Raw genomic sequence first — 25027 nt, 5'->3', positions numbered from 1 at the left:
TCAGCCATGCTGTAAGCCCTGATGCTTGCTCAGGGAACTGAAAGGTGCTTCCTCATCCCTGTACAACATCTGAACTTTCCCAGGAGTCTCCATCCATTTACCAGCATGGACTGTACCCATGAAGCTCATGGATCATGCTGGATGCAGCCTGATGAAATTGCAAGGGAGAATATTAAAACAAAAGTGGTGGAGAGAGCAAGTCAGCCCAAGTCTGTTTATGGTGATTCCATCTTATTTAAAAGGGATAGTAAAGTATAAACCTTTTAAATATTTCATCTGCAGCAGAGCCCTGAATGAGTTTGTACTACATGTGCATGTGTGATGAATGAGCAGGGATGGCAGCAGGAGCACCAGCAAGCAGCAGCCCTACTTGGGCCCAGGTGCATATGGGGGAAAGCGGCTGTGCTGGTTAAAGTGTTTTATTTAAACGAGGAATTCGTATTTTACCCTTTAGTCAGTGAAAATTATCCTTGTATTAACAGGTTGGGTCTAACTATCTGGAGATGAGGGCCTCATCCTGCTCCTTGGTGCTTTCTGCCTGCTGGGTGCCTGGAGGATGCTCAAAATAGCCCCAAATCAGAGCTGTGCCTGCCCAACCTTGTGGAGAGTCACGAGGTCACTGGTGTAACTGGGAGGAGAATTTGTCCTTCTAGCTTTAAAAATAGCTGTATTTTCTTTAATGGCATTTTCCTTGGGGCAGCCAGGAGCTCGCAGGAGTGTGCAGCCCAGCTGAGGTGCTGTTGAGCAGGAAGGGGCGCCAGGACAACCCATTTAATCCCATTTCTAAACCGCGTTTGTCTCTAAAAATGTACCAAAACAAGCAAGAGTCTGGGTTTCTTCTTCCTCCCAAAATTTTTAATTTTACTGGCGTCTTATAGTCAGGTTGATGATGTTTCCTCTGCAGAAAATGCTCTCTGGTATTGCTAAATAGGATTCCATAATCTCCAGCAGCCGAAGTGTTTAGTTAGGGTCCAAGGGTGGGTTTTTTTATCCCAGTTCTGTCCATCCTTACCAAAGCATGGGGTTTCTAGCGATGAGCGATTTGGGGCTTATCTCTGGGAAGTGCTGTGAATGCCAGGCCCGTGCTTACATGAGGAGGGAAATGCATGAATTTTTCCACATCAGTGGGAGCTGAAGATTTTGCTAAAGGTGTCTCCAGCTGCAGGGAGTGAGATACGGCTCTTCTGGAGAGCTCCAAAGAGGCAGAACTGAGTAGAAAATTTAAATGTGGATTTAATGCCTCAGGAAGCCATCTGTAAGGGAAGGTGCAGGTGCTGGCCGGCTCTTGGCCTTGCAACAGGTAACTTGGGCTGGTGAATAGCGAGGCTGCTGAAGCACAGGCACGGTGGCTTTAATCTGACTTGGGAGATGTTCATTAGGCAGCCCTGGGCTGGATCTGCTGGGTTGTCTCAGGGCTGTGGTGCATCCCCTGGGGCCGATGCTGTCTCTGTGAGTGCCTCTGCCTGTACTGGTAGCTCAGGGTCCTGCCAGGTTAGCTGCTTCTGTCTCCATTTTCATATGTAAAAGCTGCATTAAAGGTGGTCAGGGCCTGGGATGGGGATGGGCTTGAGACAGACTGACCTCAGCCAGGGCAGGGATGGTCAGGACATAGGACACAGCCTCTGTCAGTATGTGCTGAAGGAAAAGCAATAAGTAAAATCGAGCCTCTGTTTGTTATCCTGAAGGTCTGTCCTGATGAGGCAGATGGCTGAACATCTTATTAGATGATACTACCTAGCACTTTTGTAGAGTCATAGGTAGTAAATTGGTTAAATCCTGTCTCTGTGGTGACAAGGGACTGAGAACAGCATCTCCTGCCTGTGATTTGATTTTGGTGTGGAGGCTGTGCTGGGTATTCTGGTATCGAGGGCAGATCTGTGCCTTGGAGAGCTCTGCAGAGCAAACCCACGCTGGGAAGGAGCATCACCCCTGCAAGCACAGTGCTGAGAACCATCTGTGCTCACCCAGCCATGGGCAATGGTCGTGGCCATGCTAAACATCTGCTGTGACCCCTCAGCACAGCAATGCCCTGTTTTTGGGGTCCCCAGCAGCCCTCTGTGCCCCCAGCCTTGCCTGCTGCCGGCTGCTCCCCATGAGCATCGCGTCGGCTCTGCCCTCGGCATCGCCCCCTCCTCCCACCCCTCGAAGCTGCCACGTGGTTTTGGTGCCCTGCACGTAGCTAATGTCGGTTTGTAAGACAATACTTCAGAATTACTTAGTGAAAACACAGACAGCATTGTACAACTGGTAGCAACATTGATTGAAGTGATATTTAATCCAAGGAAAATACATGATACATAGTGTAGGATTCCTCGCTTATCCATCATATAATGCAGTTCATGGGGATTAAATATCCCTCCTGTAAAGTTGGTTGAGATCAGTGTTGTTATTTGTTTTGCAAATGATCCTGACAGGGATGCTGAGAGCTATTGATTACCAATGGTTCTTTAAAAATTACTATTATACTGCAAATTACGAGCCTTGGGGGTATCCAGTTATATGATAATGGAAAGGCATTGGTGTGTAATGACACATGCATCATAACAAATTTGCTCGTCTTATATAATGGAGATTGAAAGGGACATGATTTATGACCAACAGGATTAGCTGCCTGCCATGATACATCCAAGGTAACAAGACTGAATTGTCTAGTTGTTCATCGTGGCAAGAAGTACTGATGATTCAGAGAACAACTCAGGAAAAAAATGAAGGAAAAAAAACCACCCTTGTTGTGAGCAAAATCTCCTCTATCTTCTCATTTAAAATATGTAAACCACCCTTCTAATTCATAAATAGCTAAAATCCATCCATCACTCTCCCGGGAGCATCCACAAAGCACTGCAGAGGTGAAAACCAAGGCTGCCAGTCTTAGTGGAACTCCTGGGTTTGCCTGGAAAGCCTTCAGAGCTTTCTGGCCTGTGGCTGTGATGGAAGTGCAAACAAGAGCCCTGAATCTGCTGGGAATTTCAATGTGTATGTGCCCTTGAAGCCAGTGGAGGACACTTGTGTTGAGTTGTGTGCTCTCATTCCTGATGAAGAACGCCTGATAACACAACTGCTCGTCTTCCAGGCTCTCCTGGTGTTTCCCAGCTCTGTAGCTGAGGACTGAATACTTGATGTGTTTGAGAGGAGCCAAAGGGTTGCTTTGGGCTAAGGTGGCTTAAGCAGTGTCATAGGAGCTTTCCCCACCTTGGGGACAGAGCTGGGTGCTGCCACCTTGCCCTGCCATGCTGGGATGGCACAGAGGGCTGGTAGGAGGATTTTACACCTGGCCTGTGATGGGTAGGGCATTCAGGAAGGTGTGTGGTGTGAAAGTTAACCCAGATGCTTTTTCCTGTGGCTGTCCTGTGCTCTGGGCATGCTGCTGCAAATGCCAAACAAGTTTCCTCATCATGCTGCTGATCCACACAGGTGGATCACTACAGGTGAGCCCTGTGCTCGTTTATTTTGTGGTGCTGCAGTAGGAACACTTGCCTGGTAATTTCTTTAAAGAGACTTGGCACTTGATAACATGGCACTTCAGATGAGGGAAGAAGGAGGTATGTAATTGTTTAGGGTTTATTCTGTGTGACAGATCAAGATCCAGCTCCCATGAATCCACACTTGAAAATAGGATGGAAGAAGGCTGATAGGAAAGGGAACTCTGAGCTCACACACACTAGTGGTCGGTGTCTGGGTGCATCCCTGAACATGAGCAGCACTGTGTTGTTACCTACCTTATCCAAAGGAATTATTCCCCCTGCCTGAAAGGAGTGCCCTGGGATGAGGCTGCCAGGCCTGGCTCCTTGATGAAGGCTGGGGATGTCTGAATGCCAATGAGGAGCAAGGGCTCCTTGAAACAGCACTGTGGAAGCAATTTGCAATATAAACACCAGTGCAGAGTAAAATTCTCCTCCTTGTGGAAGTGCTACCCCTTGACTTGCAATGAAGTAATTATTTGTTGTGCTGGTTTCTCAGCCCAAGTCCTCTGCAGGTCACCACGTGCTCTACCCTATCTCACAGCCTGTTCCTGCCAGTGCTGTGATTCAGGGGTAGTTGACAGCTGCAGAGATGCTGTTTGTCATCAGGGAAGGGGGGCTGTGCAGAGGGGGCTTTGGTTTTTCAATAAAAATGAAATCCTAGGATTTTGTTAATGTTTCACATACGAGATTCTCTGCTTGTGGAGACAGAGAGCTTTCCTGAGGCATTGCAGTTTCAAGACTGTGAAGGAGGATGAACACAGAAGAGAAAATCACAAGGTGGGGCTCAGAAATGCTGGCACAAGGGACCTCTGGAACTCTGCAGCCCAGTTTCTTCCTTGAGGCAGGACTTTTGCCAGTGGTGAATCAGGTTGGTGTTGACTTGGTCCAGGCGAGCCTTAGAACACCCCCCAGGAGAGATGGAGGTGGTGGGTTGACTGCTTGGGTCCCTGCCTCCCTGGGGGAGGAGAGGGATTTGGGGATACAGGTCACAGGTTTCATCCTGTGACTGTGGACCCAGCACAAGATCCTCTGGCACTTCAGAAAGGCAGGGGAAGGATCTGAGCTGGAGAAGTTGCAGGGGATGTCTGGCTGTTTATTCATCTTCTTTGTCGTGCCCAGCTGCTGCTGGTCAGTGTACAGAACTGGACAGGAGATGCCCTACCCAGAGCGTGCTTCACCTCTGCAGAGATGTGCACAGAGGTGAACGTGCTGGGGAAAGAGGTTTCTCCCTCCATTACCTTTGTAGTGACCCAACCAGGTCTCTGATCCAGACCCTCCCAGGTGAGAGAGCTCTCTTTCAAGAGCTTTTTGAATAGCAAAAACTTCACAGCGACTCAGGGGAGGCTGGAGAGGGAGAAAAAGAGCCCTTGTTCCCTCTCAGCTGCACTGGCTTGGGTGGACCTAAAAGTAGCAGATATGAATGCTACTGGCACTGTCATTACCTTAATGTTTTGTGTCACAGCTGGAGTGGGACACTGTCATATATATGGATTCTGGGAGGTCTTTTGATCCAACATTGTATCGCATTTTGTGACAAAAATCAGTGTAAAATGGTTGTGATTGGAGCTGTGTCCTTCAGCCCAGTAACTGGCTGTGTAAGTAAGTCACCGAGTCAGTGTGCACAGCAGCAAAGTAATGCATAATTCAGGAGGGACCTCTGAGTGACACAGGAGACAGAGGGGCCACACAGCTGTCACTGTGTTGTGTGAATCAAGTTGGCTGGGTGAAGGTGGGGAGTCCCCTCTGTCCCCTGAATGCTCTAGGCAGAACCTGGCTGTCCTTAGAGGGACCAGTACCACGGGGGTTGTGTTGCATGAAGGTGCCACAGACTGGGGCAGGATTTACTTCTCTTTGGAAGAGTTTATGTGGATATACAGGCATTCCTAGGGTATCTCCCAGAGTACCCCATCCTGGACCATTGCCTCTCCTTACACAAGCACTTCAGGATGTGCCAAGCAACCCCTTCCTGCTCTCATAGCATCTCCCCTGCTGGGGCACAGTGAGATGGGCAAAGCAGGCCTCAGAGGCAGTGGTTTAGAGCAGCTTGTAAGAAGTTTGATCCCATCTTAGGAAAACTTGTGCTATTGTTGATTTTGAGTTTGTTTCTCTGCTGCTGTAATGCAAGTCCAAGTGCTACCCAACTGCCGAGATCCTGACATGGGAAAGCAGCAGCCAGCGTGCACTGTTTCTCTGGAAAAAAAGGATCCATCCAAACGGTTCCTTTATGTCATGCTCTAATTTTGCTGCTGCTGGTTTATTTTTGTTTTTGGCTTCTTTTATTCACGGTATTCTTAAAACTTCCCTTTCAGGGCTTAACAGCTTAACCATTTCAAAATCATGCCAAGCGGAAATGTAGCATACGATTTTCTCACTAAACATTGTGCTGATCGCTCAAATGTATTCTGGATTTGTAGAAAAGCTGCAAAAAAATGGGATGAAAAAGGGTGAGAATTAGCACTCAGATGAAGAGCCAGGTCTTTGCATGCTTAGGAAAGATCTGTGGAAGCAAACAGTGTCCCTTTTCACCTTCTTGCTCTGCAGCATCCTATACTGCATGGCTTACAGCAGGATTGGTGGGCAGGTGGGTGGTGAAAGCACAGGTCTCAGTCCTGAGGCTGGTACAGCTTTTGAACATGGATCTTGGCCCTGGTTGTTGGTCCCTGATATCCGTATTATGCTCCAGACTCTGCTGCCAGATTCCTCTGTGGGTTTCAGCAGCTCCATCAGTCTCTTGGGCCTCCCTCTTTTCCACAGGAAAGGGATTATAGTACCAAAAATAGCCTATTTTCCAAGGTGGGCCTCTTTGTGACTCTCCTCTGTGAAATACCTTTCTCCCTGTTCCTCCAAGTGAAATTCAAAGGAAATGTGATTCACCACCAGTGCTGATGTGCCGAGCCAGAAGGAAAGCTGCTGGTGCAAGGGATGATTTGTACCTTCACACGTGCCCTTCTGACACGTGAGTGTCTGCTGGAGCCAGTGGCTTCCCACTCTGCTGGTCCTGCTGAAGAGCTCGAGGATTCAGGGCAGAAACAGCCCTCCTCCTGGTGCTGATGGAGCACCTCTGATGGGAGCAGAGGCTGCTTCTGGGAGGAGAGCTGAGTGTTATGTGGTCAGATGGACAGTCCTGTCCCATGACAACTCATTTGGGATGGGCCCATTGTGAAGTTCAGCTCGTGCTCCTGTGAGACTGTAAGGAGCTGCGTTTTCCAAAGGGGGAAGAGGGCAAGGAACACATTTGGAAATGCAGACTTTCTCTTGGAGCTCAAATGGGTTATCACCATCTTATGACTGCTGCAACGCAGGCCGCTGTGCAAACCTGGTTCTTGGTGTGATAATAGGGGTGCAGACTGGAACAAGAGAAGACAGCTCAGTGTTGCAGATCTGGGAGGTTGGTGAGAGTCCTTATTTTCAAAGACAAGGGTAACAGAGAGTTCTTTTTCTGCCATTTCTGGGTTTTTGTGGTTGCTCACATTAGAAGACCTTTGAGGTTCCTCACTACTTGCAGAAAATGCCTGTGGGCCCTGAGCTGCAGAGCTGGGCTGTGGATCACAGCAGCCTCGGTTAAAGATGCTCTGAGCTGGAATTTGCTCTTTCGTTACAGCTCTCAGGCTTGCAGGGTGAAGTGAGGGACAGCTGATGATTATTAGTAGCTTTAAAATTAATAATACTCTTTAGAACATTTAATCTTTCATTAATAATAAATACAATACATGCTGGGTTGTATCTAGACCAAGGAACACTCAGGTTCCTGCAGTGCTACAGCATGGGTGGTTGGGAGCTCCTTGTGGACGTGAGCAAGGGATTCCCCATACTGGGCTGTTCAGCAGAGGATGTGGGGAAGGACTTGGTCTGCAGGAAGAGGTGAAGAGCTTGGTGTAGGTGGAAACCACAGAGTGATGGTGCAGAGTGTGGTCATGCAGTGAGAAGGTTGAGTGAGCGCATTTGCTGTTTGAAAAACCTCGGGATGCAGAAGGGAGTAGAGGGGTTCCTCAATTTGTCTCCTCATCTCTTCCAAGTAAATCCTTTCTGGCTGATGTGGTTGGCATATGCAGAGCATCTTGGCTCAGTGCTTCAGCGGATGGTCTCCAGCTGGTGTGACTGTTAGCTCAGAGCTGGGAGGTGAGGGGCATTGGGGAAGCTGGGGGCAAAATGTCGTGATCGTCAAGGAACAGCAGTGTATTTTTCTGGTGTTGCTCATATGATAGGAAATTTCCCCCCTCCTTTTTCAATTAACCATTGGCAGAGGAGACTTCCCTAGCTTGTAGGGGAACAAATCTGAAGAAGTCAGTAACAGTCATGTTGTTGGAGAGTGTCTGGCTCCACTTGAGTTGTTTTTCCACTGTTTGGATAAATAAGACAATAAGAAGAGCTGCTGAGATAGTTGGCAGAGAAATTAATCCCCCAGGAGATCGGGGCAATGTTGTTTATTGGTGGGAGCTGCCTGTGCATGAGGGGTCAGTCCTGCAGTCCTGTAGAGAGAAGGGAAACAAACGGTCTCTGTTTTAGCACCGGATTCGTTGCAAGGAGATATGCCAGGGAGCATTAGTGCCACAGCCACCATGATCTTTTGCTCAGACTAGTTTTATTTTTTTAGGGCCAAAAAAAAAAAAAAAAAAAGGCTGGTTCCCGTTAGATCAGATATGGACAAAATAATAGTGGTATCACAAAGATTGAGGTCTGTAAGATTAAAATGTGAAAGGGAGGAGAAATGATAGCTTTGGCCCTGCTTGCTGTTACAGCAGCCGTGTGGATAAATGACTGTATGCAGATAAGCAGGGCAAAAATAAAAGGGATGCTCGGGACGAGATGGCAAAAAAATGGGAACTAATCAGCAGATTCAACCACTGTAATAATGCAGTAAACATGGAAAATTACATTATATTAGCTCCTCTGCTTCCCACTGTATATATTAGCCACAAAGTCATCGATAGGCGATTCGCTGTGAAGACGCAGCTCTGCAGATATCGCAGCTCCCCCCTCCTGGGGGAAGGCGTTAACGATGCTAAAGGGGAAAGTTGACTTTCCAACTGCGTAAGGAAGAAGTGGCTCAAATTGAGCTGCAGAAAAGCTCTCAGATCGCCAGGTTAAGAATCTGCTCTCAGGAAAAGGACGGCCGGTCTGTTTGTCCCCATTGCTCAGGCAGCAGGAGGGTTCGTGCTGAGCCACAGCTTAATTGCAGTCCTGGGATGTTCCCCTGGTGCAGGAGAAATTGGTCTGCTGCAGATATTTTTTTTTATATACATATATTTTTATATATTTTAACTAGTGAACTGATTTCCATTTTGTTCAATTTCTCACAAAGAATGACAAGTAGTCACTGCAGCCCTTTCCCTGAGTTAAAGTAAAACCAGCATGTAACATTATTTGCAAATTAGCTTCATCCCTCTGGCTCCCAGTTAAAGTAGGAACTGCTTGGTCCAGCGTTGCTCCCAAAATATCCATTTAAACCATGTAATGATTCTGACTCTCTCATGCATAGTAGATGAAAGACGCTTTGCGATTTATTTTTAAAGCTTTGAACCCCAAACATGGTCAATCATAGAAAAAAAGATTAAAAAAGGAGGAAGTCATGATAATGCAAAGCTGGGAGAAAAGCAGCCCTACACTTCACAGTAAAATCCGTTTTCTTTGCGCTTTTTTATTAACAGCTCCAACTATGATCAGTGCATAAATCTACCTGCAACACAGGATGTTGGAAAATTACCGAGAGACAGCAACGTCCTCCCTGCTGCTTGGTGAGAAAAGAAGGATGCACCTTCAGGTATGGGTTGGAATATTGTTTTATCCTCTGTTCCCTGTTTGTGTTGCGCTAAACCTGCTTGTTGCATTGATTGGAGGGGGGAAACAAGGTGTTTGCAAGAGGGAAACTTCGGAAGGGGTTCTCTAAACTTGTCTCAAGATGCAGATAAGTCCCTGTGCCCAAGCAGCACAGGGCTCTGGAGTCTCCGTCGGCTCCGCCTGACCGGGCAGAGGTGGTTAATGGCGGTGTTTTGTCCTGCCTTTGCTGTTGGTCTCACCCTGCCCCTGTGGAAGTTATTTATCCTGCCCATCTCGAGGAGGACAGGGTCAGCGCAGCGCTGGGTGCTCCCGCAGCCTCCCGGGAGGAGCAGCATCGGGAAGCAGAGCACACGCTCTGCCGTTCCCCGCTCCCCGGGTCATGTTGAACCGCGCATACGAAATCGCCGCTTCCCCGGCGCCGTGGCGGCTTCGTGGGGATCACACGAAGGGCTGAGCAGGATGAAGTGCCTTGGCTGCTGCTGCTGCCGAACAGGCTTTTGAGTGAAGGAGCAGAGCTAGGCACTCCTCCTGGGCTTTCTTAATCCAGCCTCAATCCATACACTTCAAACAGGAGCCTTGTTTTAGGGCTGTGCTGAGCTCTAGAGTCTTTCAGCAAGCTGCTCTCGTGCCTTTAAGAGCCAGCCACAAGCCAAAAAGCTGGTTTTACTCTCCTTTGAAGAGGATGGAAATTGCTCCCCCTGAGCAGGGGGAGGGTGGAGGGGAGCCGTGGTTCTCAGGATGGGAAAAAGGAGAGTTGGTGCCTTTCTGAACGTGGATTTTTCTGACAGTTGTCTGATGCTTTGGGCTCAACACGGACAAGCCGCTGTCCCTGAAATCCAGCATGGCAACTGGATTATAGCCGTCACACCCATCTCTCCAGGGAGAAAAAAGGGGTTTCCAGTCACAGAGACCAGTTTAAAACATGCCAGCCTTCTCCAGCACGCTTTCCACAATGTGTGTTCTGGAGCAGACAAGGACCTGAGTACTACTTAATTCTTGGCAATTGTTCAGCACTGCTGTGTTGGAGATTGGGGTTTCTCATTTATCTGGCTAGGTTGGTTGCTTGTTTTGCCACCTGTGCAAGTGGTTTGAGGAAATAATGGGAATTAGCTCATCAGTCATCTTGGTGTTTGTAGATGGTTGTCCAGTGGGACTCACTGATTCCAGTCAAGCCCTTTCTTTTCATGGTGTCTGTCACTCCCATTTACATTTTCCCATCACCACACTTGCTGCCTGCAGTGACCACTGAGGACTTGCAGTGGACAGATTGCTGTTGCTGGGGCTGGCTTTCACCTGGGGCCTCTTAGGAGGTGGCAGTGCGTGTGAGCATTGGGGCCCCCAGTTTGTAACATGGGCTTCAGAGGAAGCCTGTGGTGGCACCTGATGTCCTGACAATTCTGTTGGAGTGTGGCTGTGCTGGTGGGTAAATGGGGTGGAGCGAGATGTGCTGGGGTTGGAAAGGAGCTGTGGATTTTGTGACTTGAATGGGTCTTTGTTGCATTGGTGTGTGTGTTTCATGGATGTGTTGACCAGCACCAAGGTTTCCTCTGTCAGTGGGAAATACTGGCTATCCTAGGGAGGCAGCTTAGACTGAGCTGCTGAGGGCTCTTGGTGTTGGGTCCTATCTGGATTAGTTATACAGGTACTTTTATATGTACCAAAGGTGAGGAGGTAAAATGGGGAATAGGTGTTAGAAGGGGAGTGGGTGACAGAGCTGCCCTCCTGGCACAGGGGGACGATTGTGCTGAGCTTTCAGCACTTCTGTCTTGGCTGTGGTGCTCCGTCAGCCCATGTTTCACCACAGTGAGCTCTTCCCCAGAGACAGCTTTTTCCTTTAGGCTCCCCTACATGACACACACAATGCACAAGTGCCAAAGCCAGACACCACATGCCAAGAGGTGCCACAAAGGTGGGGTTTGCTCCCTGCAACCTACTGTTCCCACCCTGCATTTCCTGGGAGAGCTCTGGCATCCTGCCAGGCCACAGGGGAGATGTTTTTCACCCCTTCCCAGATCCATGCATGCCCCTCTCACCCCAGGGAACCCCACACTGGCACAGGACAACACTGGATGATGCTGCACATTCAGTATGAGGATGCTTCTCTACAGCAGGATGAGGGCTGAGCGTAACGCCTTTTAGTGTTCCTTCTCCTAATTATCCTCTTAATTACTCAATGAAATGCCCAATAAAACAAATCACTATAATTTCTATTTTATTCTCTGCCTTTTGCGGGTTATTTAAGAGCGCAGGATACATTAAGGAGGCACTTTCTCATGAGGGAATGCTTTCCAATAGATCATACTTGCAAAATGGTTTTATGTTCCTATCCTGTGTATTTCATCCTCATTTTCCATGCCCGTTTGCTAATTACCAGAGACAGTGGTGGCTGGGAAGCAGGGCCTCCCTTGCTGCCCATCCCTGCCGTGGTGAAGTCACAGCTCTGAGTTTGTGACATCCCCATGGCAACGGCCTGTGATGTCACTAGCAGGGATTACAACTTTTCGAAGCATCCAGGCACGGGCAGCCGGGCTGGAACTCTTGGGCTCTCACATGTCTTTAAATAGCAAGGAACTGAAATGCAGGGAAGTCTACAAGAAGGCTTTAGATTTCCCTTTTTTCTACCCTGAAGGAGAAGTTCTGCAGGGCTGCCACCAGCAGTCCTGTCCTCTGGCCCGCAGCAAGCCCAGCTCCCCTGTGCAAACTTGAGGTTTACCTGGGGAGCTGAGCCCTGCAGTGACCCTGGTGTGCGATCCTGTGGCCAAGGTCTGGTGTGTTGGGCATCTCCCCAGTGTCCCTGGGGGCTGCAGGTGTCCCCAGCCCCATGCAACTCCCTGTGGCTCTGTACTTCTTGGGGATAGAGTGAACCTAAAGCGAATCTGGGAACCATAAGTCCCTGCAGCCTGCCCTGCCCACGCTTCACCCCCAGTCTAAACTGCTCTTTTCACCAGCTTTCTTCAGTCCTTTTTGTCTAATACTCATAGTATTTGCATAATAAGATGCTGTTCATGCACAGGCAGCGAGGGAGGAAGATTCATGTGCATACCTCTCTAGCAACAGGAAAATCATGTAATAACAGCACTTTATTTTGCACCTGGGGAGGAAATTCGGCTGCCACCGCCGGTACCACAAACTGTGCAGGGCATTTAAACACACAGCCCCAAAACTTACACAGGGCAGCCACCTGACTGATATTTATGTACCTTATTTAACCAGCAGAAGCAAATCAAGCAGGCAGAAGAGTCAATCTCTTTAGTTTTTCTAAGGTAGGAATAGAAATGATATTTCAAAGGCCGACGTGTCTCAGCCGAGCGGTGATGGGGAAAAGCCGGTGCCGCCGAACATACTGTCCTGTCTCCCCCGTTTCTCAGATCATAACTTCTAAGCTGGATTCAATAGAAATAAATGTTCAGTAGTTCCAGTGGTGGCCTTTGGAAATGGAGCTAATGGAACAAGACAAAAAAATCGTTACAACATTTTGACAAGCGCCTCAACGTTTAATGCTATGCACGGCGCAGCCCGGTTGCGGGGACGGGGGTGGCGGTGCACCTGCAGGGGGCCGTGCCCTTCGTTAGCACCGGACAGAGTCCTCCCGGGGACAGGGGAAATTAGGCAAATGCTGTTTGAGCTGTGTGCTGGTAAGCAGGCCAAGGGCAGCTGCGGCTCTGGCAGCCCCGCGCTGTGCAGCAGGAGAAGGGCTCGGTGGCACATCCTGCGCCAGGGACCTCTGGAGGAGGAAGAGGAGGAGGAAAAGGAGGAGGAAGGTGGCCAGTTCTTGGAGAAAGCCGTTGGAGGAGAATGCGTAATATTACCCTGAGCTGAGACAAGGGAGATGAAGAGGCTGCAGTGATTAAATAGGATCTACTGAAATCCTTCCAAAGCAGGCTTAGGAATTAAGAGCCATCAATGTCACATTGAGGGTCACTCGCTGCAGGACACCTCTTGCTGGTGCCCGGCCTCCCCTTGTGCCTCTGTTTAGCCCCGTCCGAGCCTCAGGAAACTCATCCTTCCTTTCAGAGCCCACCTGGCCATTCCCATCTGCCACAGAACAGTGGATCTCAGCTAGGAGGGCCTCTAAGAAGCATATTTGTCTGGAGAGGAAGGACTGGACTGTGTGTGGTCAGATTTGCTTTGAATTCAGGTGTCATTAGGGAGTTAATGGCAGAGGAAGGTGATGGGGAAAGAAGGCAGTGAACTTGTTGGGTTGACATTGCCTTCATGCAGGGATGGAGACTAACCTCAGGAGATGTCAGCTGGTGGCCCCTGTGTGTCAGGGATGCTTGCTCAGTCCCTTCTTACCACGCTCACGGGACTCGACTGAAGCAAAGCTCCAGCAGCAGCACGGCCGTGCCCTGGCAGCCCGTGCACACCAGGAACACCCCTGTCTTGGATAATATCCCCCCAATACCAGCATGGGAATACTGGTGGGACCGGCCAGAGCCAGGGTGGAGCCCACCATGAAACTGGCAGGCATTCCTTTTCTGAGATTGAGCTTCCAACATGGCTCAGATGCTTTGGTCATGGCAACCTGTGCTGGAGTGGGACTCTGTTGTACCTGCTGCCACTGGTGCCACATTCACACACATCCTCATCAGTTCCACGAGCAGGGCCACCTCTCCCAGCCACATGCAGGCCTTGAGCAGAGCCCCAGAGGGACTGTCCTGAGTGACAAACCTCTGTCTGATCAGGGACTTCCTCTGAAGGGATTTTTTTACCCCCCCTCCTCCGCCTTTCTCCTTATTTTCCACAGCTGGAACGATGGGTCACAGCAGGGAGATTTTCACACATCATTAGAGCCAAGTGTCCAACTCCACACAGCTGTCAACCCCAATCAGAGCGATTTAAAAGGCAGCACTTCCTTTAATCATCCGGGGATGTTCAGATCTGTTAGTGTGAACTGAGTGCTCCCACACAAATGGGAGAAGCAGGGGGATGGAGCAGAGGGAAATAATGCTGAGACCCAGGGTATTAAAAAGCAGTGGCTCCTCACGTGTGCATCAGCCCCGGGGCAAACCTGGAGGATGAGGTCCTTCCTCCCTGTCTGTCTTTCCTTGTTTTCCTCTGTGGATGACTGGAGGTGGCCATGGGTCTGTGTCTGCCTGAGCAGGGCCTGTGGAGGAAGGGCTGCTGTCTGCAGCTGAGACCTGAGCCAGGGGTGATGGATAAAAATGTTCATAAGCAGGAGAAAGCCTGGGCACCAGCACTTCTGACTCATGAGGTGGAAGCATCCTTCTGCACAAGGTCCTGAGCACTGGAGGTGTCCTGGAGAATGGCAGGTGCTGTGTCAAGCTGCAGCTCTACAAATTCCCACTGAACAAATGAGTAACCCGAAATCTCGGAGCTGTTATTCACCCCTTGCTGTCCCAGCCAGCACCCCTGACCCTGGACTGCTGTAAAAATGTCCCAGGCTTCGTGAAGCGATGCAGCTCCGTGTCTGTGCAAACAGCAGGAGACACACAGGCACAAAGTCCTTCCTTTCCAAACAACACCCACAGCCCTGCCTGCCTGCAAAGCCGTGTGTGCGCTGCCCTGCCACGGGCACTCTGTGTTTTTCCCTGTGTGCAACCACACGACCTTCTCTTGGCCTTCTCACAGTCCTGCCACAGCTCCCGTGCGACGTGGATTGCACGTGGGTATGGGAAGGACAAACACATGAGGAGCAACATGGAATTACCAACACACCTGACTGCAGGAAGATGAATGTCCTTCCCAAACGCTCTGGCATGCGCAGAGGTGCTTCCACGGTGTCCCTGTCTCAGAGCTTTCCACGCTCATGATTTGTCCAAGGGCAACTTTGCAAAATGTCAATGTTTTTATCAAAATTCCCTGTGACAGCCTTCAAGTTTTAATTAAAGGATCTGGGGGGGGGGAGTGTTTGTTTGTTTGTTTCCATTTTTCTTGTAAGAAAGCAAACATTGTTTTCAAGGAAGAAAAATGCCTGTCCCTGGTATTTTGCTACTCTGCCACGTCTTTCTGACTGACTTGCCTTCTAAACCAACCTGGGAGCCTCTCAACAAGGAAGCTCAGCAGCCTGGTGGCCCTGTCTCACAGGTTCCTCTGAGAGAGTGGCACTGCCAGGACAGCCAGAGGCAGCGTGCACACACCACAGGGCCAGGATCCACATGTGGCAATACTCCTACAGCTCTGAACAGACAAACAACTGGTGCTATAAAGTCAATGACTTGCAGACATAGTTCTGCCTTAAAATCTCTGAGACCAGCAGCAGTGTAGGCAAAGGCTGTGAGAAATTTTGCCATTAACCTCTGAAAACCAGAAAATTTGTGCTTGAGAAGCAGCCAGGTTGGTGTTCATTCTGCCCTTGCTGCTGCAAATTGAGGATTGATAGGACTGAAGGCAGTGGTGTGAGAGAGAGTCACGGCATCCTTCTGGACTTTGATTTGATCTGTGCCTTTCGTGGTCTTCCCTTTTGTACTTGGTCGTTGCTTTTAAAAGCGACTCTTTGATGGGAGGTGGCAAAATCTCACTTAAGCAGAGCTTTTTTGGCAACAAACACTTGACTTTTGGAGATGCCCTCATCTGTTGGGTAAACATGAAATTATCGTCTTTGACTGGAACTGATCCTCTGGAGCCATGTTATTCCATCGGGGAGAGGTATTTTCACCGATTTTCAATGTGGATTATTTTTGTAAGTGACTGTAATAGTTTCTTTGGTGGTATTAGGGCTTATTATGTCAGGATTTATTTCAGCATGAAGTGATTCGACATGCTGTAGGTCCTGCAACTTTCCTTTGCATGCTGAAATCCAAGAGGCCATCTCCTGCTTCCTCCACAGACACAATGGGAACAACCTCTCTGCAGCTGGACCTGTCTCCCAAGGTCAACTTCCCCCCAGTTGCTTCATAAATGCTAAAGGAGCAAATTTAAGAGAACAAATTTCCTGCAAAAGACAGGTAAAAATTCATCTAGGTGAAAAATCTGTGAGGAAGAGACTCCTAGAAAGAGAAAGAGGGGACCACAGCGACAGATTGCAGCTTCAGAGGAGCAGTGCAAGCACTGGGAGCTCCCCGGCATTAGCAGAGGGGTTAGCAGCAGAAAACACAATTGAGGATTAAATGTGGATTATACTGCAGTGATCCTGAAACATCGTCAGTGCTGAGGCAACTAACAAAGGGCTTTATTTCCCTGGGAGAGGAGCTGCTTGACCTAAAGTAGTCCTAGTCATCACTCTTCAGGTGCTCCTTGTATGCTGTGGTGAGGCAGTGAGCTAAGGCAGCGTGCTGTGGTATCTGGTACCTCCGGGAGACTTCGACAGTACAAACTGGTGGATCTGCTCCTCAAAGCCCCATGTAATATGGGATTTTGGCAATCACTTCCCCATTAAACACTGCCCGTGCTCTGCCAGATATCAGAAGAAAAGGTTCACTTAAACCCCCTTCAGTGCTGTTCAGTGCCAAGGAGAAATGAATTGGTAACACTGGCTGCTGTTCTCTCTCAGTCAGCATCATTTAAAATCAGCCAGGACTGTTGGTTTATGGTGTGCCTGTCTTACTGGGATTGAGGAAGGATTGGGCTCATGATTTCTGGTCTGTTCTCAGCCAAAAAAGGGGCTTATGTGTAGGAGCTCCTCTGGTCTGTGCAGTCAGCTAGGCTTGAGGCTTTCTTGGTTTTGCGGTCTCAGATGAACACCTCCACAGGGCAAACATCAGCTCAGATAAAACTTTGAGATATTGGGATGGATTGACTTGTTCACATTAATTGAGGTGCCAGAGGCATGGAAATTGGGATTTCACATGCCCAGACATCCTGCCATGCTCAACATATGGCATGGGGCAACACTGACCTCCTCCAGCTGGTGTCTGGATCACTCTCTGCTTAGGCAAAAAGAGGCATTTTCAGCCTGCTGACCAGACTCATCCAGTTTCCTTCACAATCTGAGTCTCAGCAGGGGTGTGTGCAGGAAGGACACGAGCCCTCTGCTCCACAACACAGCGAGCAAGGCAGCCCTTGCACCTTGTCTGCAGGGCATCCAGAGGTCCCCTGGCAGGAACCCAGGGCTGGGAGGAGCAGGAGGCTTCTGTCTATCTGTCCATCCTCTCCCACCACAAGAGCTCAGGTTAGCTGCGGTTACTTTTGGCAGCCTGATTCCCAGCTCCAGCAAGCGCTGGGCTGATGGGGAGGCGGCCACGAGAGGAACACTCTGTTCGGCAGCTGCACATTCCATTAATTTAATGAGGATTTTTTTTTTTTTTTTTTTACAAGGCAGATGGTAAAATAGCTATTTTCTGTTGTCTAATAAATACCATCAGCAAGGCAGAAAATGTGCAATCTCGCCAAGTCCTTTCTGATTCCTCGCCCTCCTGTACTGATGCGTTTCCCCGTTCTCTGCTGGCAGCTGGTGGAGGTGGGAGGTGGGATGGGAGGGAGAGATGGGACACCAAAGGCAGGTCCAAAATTGCTGGCGGGACCTGCAGGTTGAAGCAGCAGCTTCCCCTGATTGGGCAGAGCCTCGGTGTCCTGCTGGGACAACTGTGCTCTGGCAGCCTCCGCCGATCCAATTCTCACTTCATCTGATTGCAGTAATAACAACTCGCACAAATTTCCTGCCTCAACCTGAAATCTTCCAGCTCTGCAATGCAAATAATATAATGTGTGATGAGGAGCCCGATGACGAGGATAATAATAATAATAGTGATGATGCCTTTATTCAATGAATGAGTGAATCAAGCAAGCAAAAATAAATGGTATTCAGAGCCTGAAAATCAATAGGAAGGGAAATCAGGAGGAAAAGCAGGGGGACTTGCATCTCTCGGGGAGTGCTGTCCTTAGGAATGGCGTGAAGGAGAGATGAGCAAAGCCTTGGTGGGCTGGGCACTCCTCATCTGCCTGTGTCGCTCCTGGGCTCGCTCCTCTCCTGTGGTTATATTGCCTCTGCTGAGCTCACTGCTGCTCTGTGCCTGGTCCCGGCCTCCCTGTGATCTCTTTGGCCCCCTTGATTTACGGCTCCCATGGGCTCTCTGAATGTGTCTGGGCAGCTGGCAGGCTACAGACCTGACCTGGGGTTGGGTAATAACTTGTCTTTTGTCCCATGCCCAGGAGGTTGGACATAAAAAAAGCTCCAGACATCAATTTTCCTCTCCACCGGGGTGGAATTGCAAAATGATGAGTTGGTCTTTGCCCTCATTTATCTCTTTTTTCCTTTCTCCTCCTCTTTTTATCTTTCTCTATTCTCCCAACACTGCTGCTCATTGCTCTCTTCTTCACCCCCATTCCACTATCTCCTCCATCATTTACCACCCTCCCTGCCCTCCACACATCACTGCTCCCCCTCTTACCCTCTTCTGTCTCATTTTTTCCACGCATTTCTTTCCCATCTCAAAACTTTCATGATTTTTCTTACTGTGCATAGCAGTTTAATATCTATACCTATAGTAGCCTGCTAATACAGTAATTCTACAAGAGACCCTTTAAAATCCTAGGGCCCTGGCGGATAGTAAAACTCGCTTTTTAACTTGGCTTCCTCTTTATCAGGGATTCGTTTCAGACAGGATTTCTGTGGGCACAACTCTGCCACTTTCTCTTAGGAAAATAAAAAAGGATTAATTCCTGCAACAGGTGAATATGTTTCACAGCTCTGGTGAGCAGGGTTTATTCTCCATTTCCCCCAGGTACATGGGGGATTTAATCATCTAACATGGTGCTTTTCTTTGTCGAGTGTGTGTTTAAAGGTTTGTGTTACATACCTGTACCTGTGCAGAGACCTCCTGGAGAATGCCCTCTTTCACCAGAGGGGTATTCCCATGAAACTTCTGCATTATCCAAGGTATTTTTCCACTTTCTGGAGCGATGCTATGTAGCAAGTTCTGAGCTGATGTCCTGCTCTCTTAGGAGATACAGGCATGGGTGGGGGTTACTAAATGCTCTATCCCAGCATCACTAGTGCCAATCAGCACCCTGGGCCTACCTGTTGAAGTCTCCCATGGCTCATGTCTGTTCCTTCAAGCAGTGCTTGCTCAGGTGAGGGTCTGGCACAGCTCCCACCTGGCAATGCCCCTTCTCTGACCTCTCAGAATGAAATCGTCCATAAGCCCGAAGGAAAAGGACAAGCTTCTCCTGTCCTTTCCTCTCTAGCCTCTTTTAATGGTGTCTGCAGCTTTGTATTGTATTTAAATCTGCAAATATGTTAGTGGATAAAATATGCAGGAGGCAACCCTGAAAATTTGAATCCGACTTGCAAATGTGCTGGGAAGAGGCACTTGGTAAATTGAAATCAGACTTTTCCTCCTTTTGCCCCAACACCTCCAGCAGGACCCACCCTAGGGCAGTAGGGAAATAGCAGTGTCCTAAAGTCCTCTCCATCTCCACTGTGGGCTTGGGGGGAATGAAGAAACCAGGATATTCTCCTGTATTGTAAATACTGCAGCAGGACTGACCTCTCTTGGGCTCCCTGTTGTCACCCAGTGTCCCAGCTGGTCCCTGAGCGTAGGTGGAATGGTCAGCATTGGATGTGGTTTCTCTGCAGTGGTGGCTGAGGTAGCAGTGTCTTGGTGGGAACATTGAGAGTGATGGGAACAGCAAGTGAGCAGTCCTCAGAGCTGGCAGCAGGCAGTGAGAACTGCCTGCCAGTTCCTGCTTTGGGGTTGTCAACCCTCTCCCAGGGTGGAGAGCCCAAGTTTCATCATCTCTAATGGGTTCCTGAGCAATGGGGCAGGAGGTGGCACTGAGCGGGGAGACGTGACTTGCAAATCTTCTTGTCAGGCTGTTTTCTGGACAGCACAAATCTGGAATAATTCCCCTTGCCAGGCTGCCAGCTTTATACACAGGAGATGAGGTAGGAGATAATACAGCAAGTATTGTGCCAGGTACTCAAGAATTTCTAAGTACATTGCAAACAGGGAGCTACAGGGCAGCAGGGCTCTTTCCATTTCACACACAGGAAGGCCCTTGAAAATGGTGACGTTTCCTGCCAGATCACCCCAGGGACAATAATCTCTGGTTTATGTTTACAAAACTTTGGGACAATGGCTCCCTGTGCTTTGCTGGCAAAATTGTAGAAAGTATTCATCTTTTCTAAGAGAAAAGAGCCTGATCTAACAGAGATTCCACTCTGGACTAGTCAAACCTCAAAACATGGCATTTTTCAGCAGCAAAAGCTGGCTAGCTCTGACCGAGATGGGGTCTTCAGCAGTCAAGGTGGCCAGAGTCTGGGGAGAGCATCTGCAGGTAGAGAGACAGGTACCAAAGGTTGTGGTGAGTTGCTCACTGAGTTGTGAGGTGTGCCCAGCTGAGTAGGGCAGTGGTTGCTGTCTAGTCCACCTTCATCATCTTACTGATTCTCACCCAAACAGTTGTGAGGGGTCAAGGAGCCCTGTTGGAGGCACAAGTGCCTGGGTGGAAACTGCCCCAGAAAAGTCTGTGGTTTACTTTATAGTTTGATGTGATGCTGACATTCCCTTCACCAGCAGTGTCAGACCAATGTTTCAGGGCATCCAAAGACTCCACATCCTGCCAGCCAGCAGGATCCAGGTTGGAAGGGCAGCATCAAGTAACTGCAGCTGCTTGGGCAGAGCTTGCAAAGATGATAGAGCCAAACTCTTCCCAACAGCAGCAGGCAGCCTCACAGGGGTGCAGTGGGCACACAAGCAGCTTGGGAAGTTCAGGCTGGGCATTTGGAAGGAGATGTGCACTAAGAGTGTGGCACAGCTCCAGAACAGATGGCCAGAGAGGCTGTGAGATCTCCATTCTTAGAGGTCTCCAGGACTCAGCCACATTGGTTGGCCCAACATTGAAAACAAACCTGGAGACAACCCAGAGGGGAGCTCCCTCCTGCATCTAAAGGACAGTGGACTGTCACCTGCCCTTCTCCTCAATGACATGCCTGGGAGAGATTTGCCACCCCAAACTGTTGTGTACTTGTGTGTTGAGAGAAGAGCCAGACTTGAAATGTCACCTCATTACAGCTGATAAGTGAGATTTGTTACAGAAAAGAAGGGCTATCAGTCTTCTGGTTCCTGAGGGGACCAGCTCTTCAGCTGGAATGACTGGGGGATTGTAATGGAGTTAACTGAGATTTCCACCGGGGAGCCAAGAAGTTGGCATTTAGCTGGAGAGGAGAAAACATTTAGTTTTCCTTGGGGAGAAAATCCCTCAAAACCCAAGAAAACAGCATTTTCTCAAAGCAGAAGGAGGGAGCTCCTGCCACTTTGGATTCCTGCCTGAATGGAGGCTGCGTGCCTGGGTCAGTGTGTGTGGTCAGTTGAGTCTACAGCAGATGGATTAGCCCTTTCCATTTGGGAAGCGTGGTCTGGATAATTTGGGAAGGGGATATTTGTGTGCCTGTGATGAAGGGGTGACTTTGTGCATATGGGCCATGTAACATCAAGTTCCCTGTTTGCAGAGAATGTATCTCCATCCAGGGATTTCTGGGGCTGATGTGCAAAGCAGTGCTCACTGGTCTATGGTGGTGTCCCGAGAGAAAGAGCAATGGGTGCATCTCAGTAAACACATCCTGAAAGTCCCACTAACTCCTCTGTCAGAAACAACATTGCTGTTAGCTCCCTGCAGGGAGATGGACACACATGTTTTGGTTGGTTGGCTGCATCCCATTCTGTAAGTGTGGAGACTCCAGGCATCACTAGCCCAGCAAACCCCAGTTAGCTCTGGAAGCAGCACGGGCAGGATTGAGCTTGCTCTCCAAGGCTACAGTGGGGAAACCAGGCTTGAAAAGAGTTTGTTTCCTGGGGCAGTGCAGAGTGCACAGCCCTGAGCCTGGTGCTGGTGCTCCCAGAGCCCCACGGCTTGCCTGAGAGGAGCAGAGGCTCCAGTTGGCCCCAAGAGGGTGTTCCTTGCTGAGAGCTGGTTCAAGAGACCCAAGCTGGCAGTGCTGGGGTGTGATAACTCCAGCAAGTTATTACTGGATGCCAGCAAGCTCCATCGACTAAAATCCCAACCAGGTCCCCAAACAGCTGTTAAAACCATCTCCACCAAGCTCCATCCACCTTTAGATGCAGACTCAAAGTCCCCACTTGCATCCCCACCTTTAGCAGCTTGCCCCTGGATGGGTCAATAGTAGATTGGCAGCATGTGCCTTGTGGCCAGAAAGCCTTTTTCAAGCAGGTTTTGCTGCTTGTTGTCCAGTTGTCCAAGATTACTCTGGGTCTGCCCATGAAAGCAGGTGGATTTCCATGGAGCCAGACTGGTATGTAGCCATCAGTCTTGCCCTTTTCTCACCCAGGTGTGAAACACTATCACCTTGGCTGCAGTGGGAAACTGATGGAGCAGAGGGGATGCTTAGTTACAGAGAAATCCTTTACTGGGGGCAGCTTCAGGTGCAGGTGAGATTTCAGCAAATAACTGAACTTCTCTGTTAAACAGCATCACCCAAGGGGGGTTGTTTTGCTGCAGATGCTCCCTCCCTGCTGCAGTGGTGCCCACCTGAGCCCCAATCCCAGTCCTGGCCCAGCAGCTGCTCTGCCCTCCAGCTCCCCACTCCAGGGGCTTTGCTTCATTAACTTTCTGATAAGTTGGGAGTTCAGTGCTGAGTCTTAAGAAATTGGCAATAAAGCCAAGCCTTCATACAAGGGTAAAAATAGCCCTAATAATTTAGGCAATTAGTTAATTAGCTTCATTTACTTGAAAGCACAGAGTGGCGTGGGAAGATTTTTCTGCTGGTTTTGTTATGGTTTTCCCATTCACTTTGTTTGCTTTTCCCTTGCCATTTTCTCTGCTCTCTGACACAGATACAGGGGAACCACAGCATTCTAAAGTGGTGTAGTCAGGGAAGGGAATGCCAGCCAGGACAGCATGCTGCACAGAGCCAGGGAAGTGCTGCAGGGAAGCAGGACTGGTTCTGGTACCCAGGCTCAGTGTGTCATCGTGTCATATTGGGAAGCAGGTCGCTTCACTGCAGTACGGTTTAGTGGGCATGGGAGTCTTTTCCAACATTAATGATTCTGTGATTCTTTCAGTGCTGTCCTTTCCTCATCCCACCTCTGACCCTCTGCTGCAGGTAAAGGCTGTGACACATTCAGGGTGTCTCACAGCTGTTTGGCAAATACCTCGCTGTTCAAAGCATTGCTTGTTTGTTCCCAGATAGACAAATTCCTGTCTAGTCCTTAGACTAGAACTGACTGACAGGTGAAAGGAGGCAAGGTAAAAGAGGCATTTACTGGAGGGAACTGGGATGCTGGAGTAGCAGAAGGTAGGGGGACTAGGTTGGTGCTTAACTGCTGGCAGAACAGCATCCTGCTGTTTGCCTGTGCCTGCCAGCCCTGTGGTTACTGCATCCCTTGGTCCTCACTGCTCCCACCCAGCCCTTGTGGAGCACGTGTGGTTTCCAATCTGAGCTGCTCAAAGCCTTTGTCTTTGCCCCTTGTGTGGCTGCATAAACTCACCTGGTCTGGGAGAGCTGGTGGTCAGGTCCCTTCCGTCCTCCTCTGACTCACACGAGTCCCATTCATTACTGACCCAGGGAGCTGAATGAATTCTGTCTTTCTGAATTATTTCTGAAGACATTAGATCTTCTCAAATTGTTCATCTTCCTCAGAAATGACAGCTTGCAGGCACCTGGGAATAAATGGTGCCTTGGAACAATTTCATTGTTTCTATTCCAGGCAACAGGAATTCCTCAGATCTTGACATCAGTTCCCAAACCCTGGCGTGTTAGCATAACCTCCAGACAGCTATGAGTTTCTTGACCCAGAAAAAGGATGGGATTTATTATGAACCCTGGGAGACCAGTGTCCTTGCAGCTCATGTACCCTAATGGTGTGCAGCATATTGTGTGCTCCTCTGGCTGGAATTTTCTTGTCGAAACAGCTCTCTGTCAGCAAATGCCACTTCCACGAAACAGGCTTATGTGTGTGAAATCGAATCAATGTTGATTAATTTTCAGTTTGGAAAAGAGAGGGGGGAAAAAAAACCCCACGCTAAAAATGTCAAGATGCCTTCTCCTTTCATTCTCGCAAGAAGGGCTTCAATTCTTTATCTCTTAATGACCTTTTGTTTAAAGCCTTTGTGTTTTATAAGAACTATTCAAAAAAAAGGATGAAGCAAAATTAAGTGTTAAATGTCGTTTGAAGTGAAATTTGTCCATTTCCTTGAACTTCTTTTGATAATTATTATGTAAAGGGAGGCCGGAGTCGCACTTCTTCTCTCTCTGATTTTTTGCCTTTTTTTTTTCCTAAACCCGTGCATGCTTCCCAAGACCCATGCATACTTCCCAAGGCTGACACGTGCCAGCCTCTCCCCCTCTGCTGTGCGCTGCGGGGACAGCTCTGACTCGTGCCTCGACCCAGCTCACATTCTCAAACCTCCCTCGGGGTGCTGGTGCCGGAGCCGAGCGTCAGGGTCAACCCTTTTAGCCCTGCTCGGGGCTGGCACCGCTCTCCGCAGCCCCGGAGCAGCCCCGGTGACCTCCAGGCGCGTCCCCGCTCGGCTCCCGACGCTGCTACATGTGTTTTTGTCAGCTCGGGCTCCCTTGCTCCACCGAGCTCCACCGAGCTGGGATGACGGCATCCCCGAGCCGACATGCGGGCACACACACGCGGTGGTGCCGTCAGAGCATCCCGCTGCCCTCCGGAGCCATCCCGGGCAGCTCTCAGCTCCGACTCCCGCTCCCTGGCAGCCCATCTCCTCTGTACCTGCTGCTCCATTCACGGAGAGAGATTCAGAGATTCACATTCCTGTCTCATGCTGAGTGCAGCATTGCCCAGCAAGTCCACCTAATCAAAAAGCTTAAAAAAAAAAAAAAAAATTACCTTAGTTGCTCATTACATTTTTTTAATGAGTGTCTCACTTTCGACTGGCTAAATGAGAGCAGTTTCTAGCAACAG

At 49.3% G+C, this 25027-nt stretch overlaps 1 protein-coding gene across 3 annotated transcripts in view; it reads left to right on the top strand.

Annotated features, from left to right (window-relative positions):
- ELFN1 (extracellular leucine rich repeat and fibronectin type III domain containing 1) overlaps positions 1–25027 on the top strand; it is a 103895-nt gene that overhangs the window by 13098 nt on the left and 65770 nt on the right. For all 3 annotated transcript variants that reach the window (XM_050317410.1, XM_050317412.1, XM_050317411.1), the window contains exon 2: positions 9110–9222. The gene's annotated coding sequence lies outside the window, so the exon portion shown is untranslated. The remainder of the gene's footprint in view (positions 1–9109; positions 9223–25027) is intronic.

Source organism: Myiozetetes cayanensis, unplaced genomic scaffold (genome assembly GCF_022539395.1).
Source record: "Myiozetetes cayanensis isolate MyiCay16 unplaced genomic scaffold, myiCay2020 scf20-37, whole genome shotgun sequence".
Lineage (NCBI taxonomy): Eukaryota > Metazoa > Chordata > Aves > Passeriformes > Tyrannidae > Myiozetetes > Myiozetetes cayanensis.
This window is presented reverse-complemented; position numbering and strand designations above follow the sequence as displayed.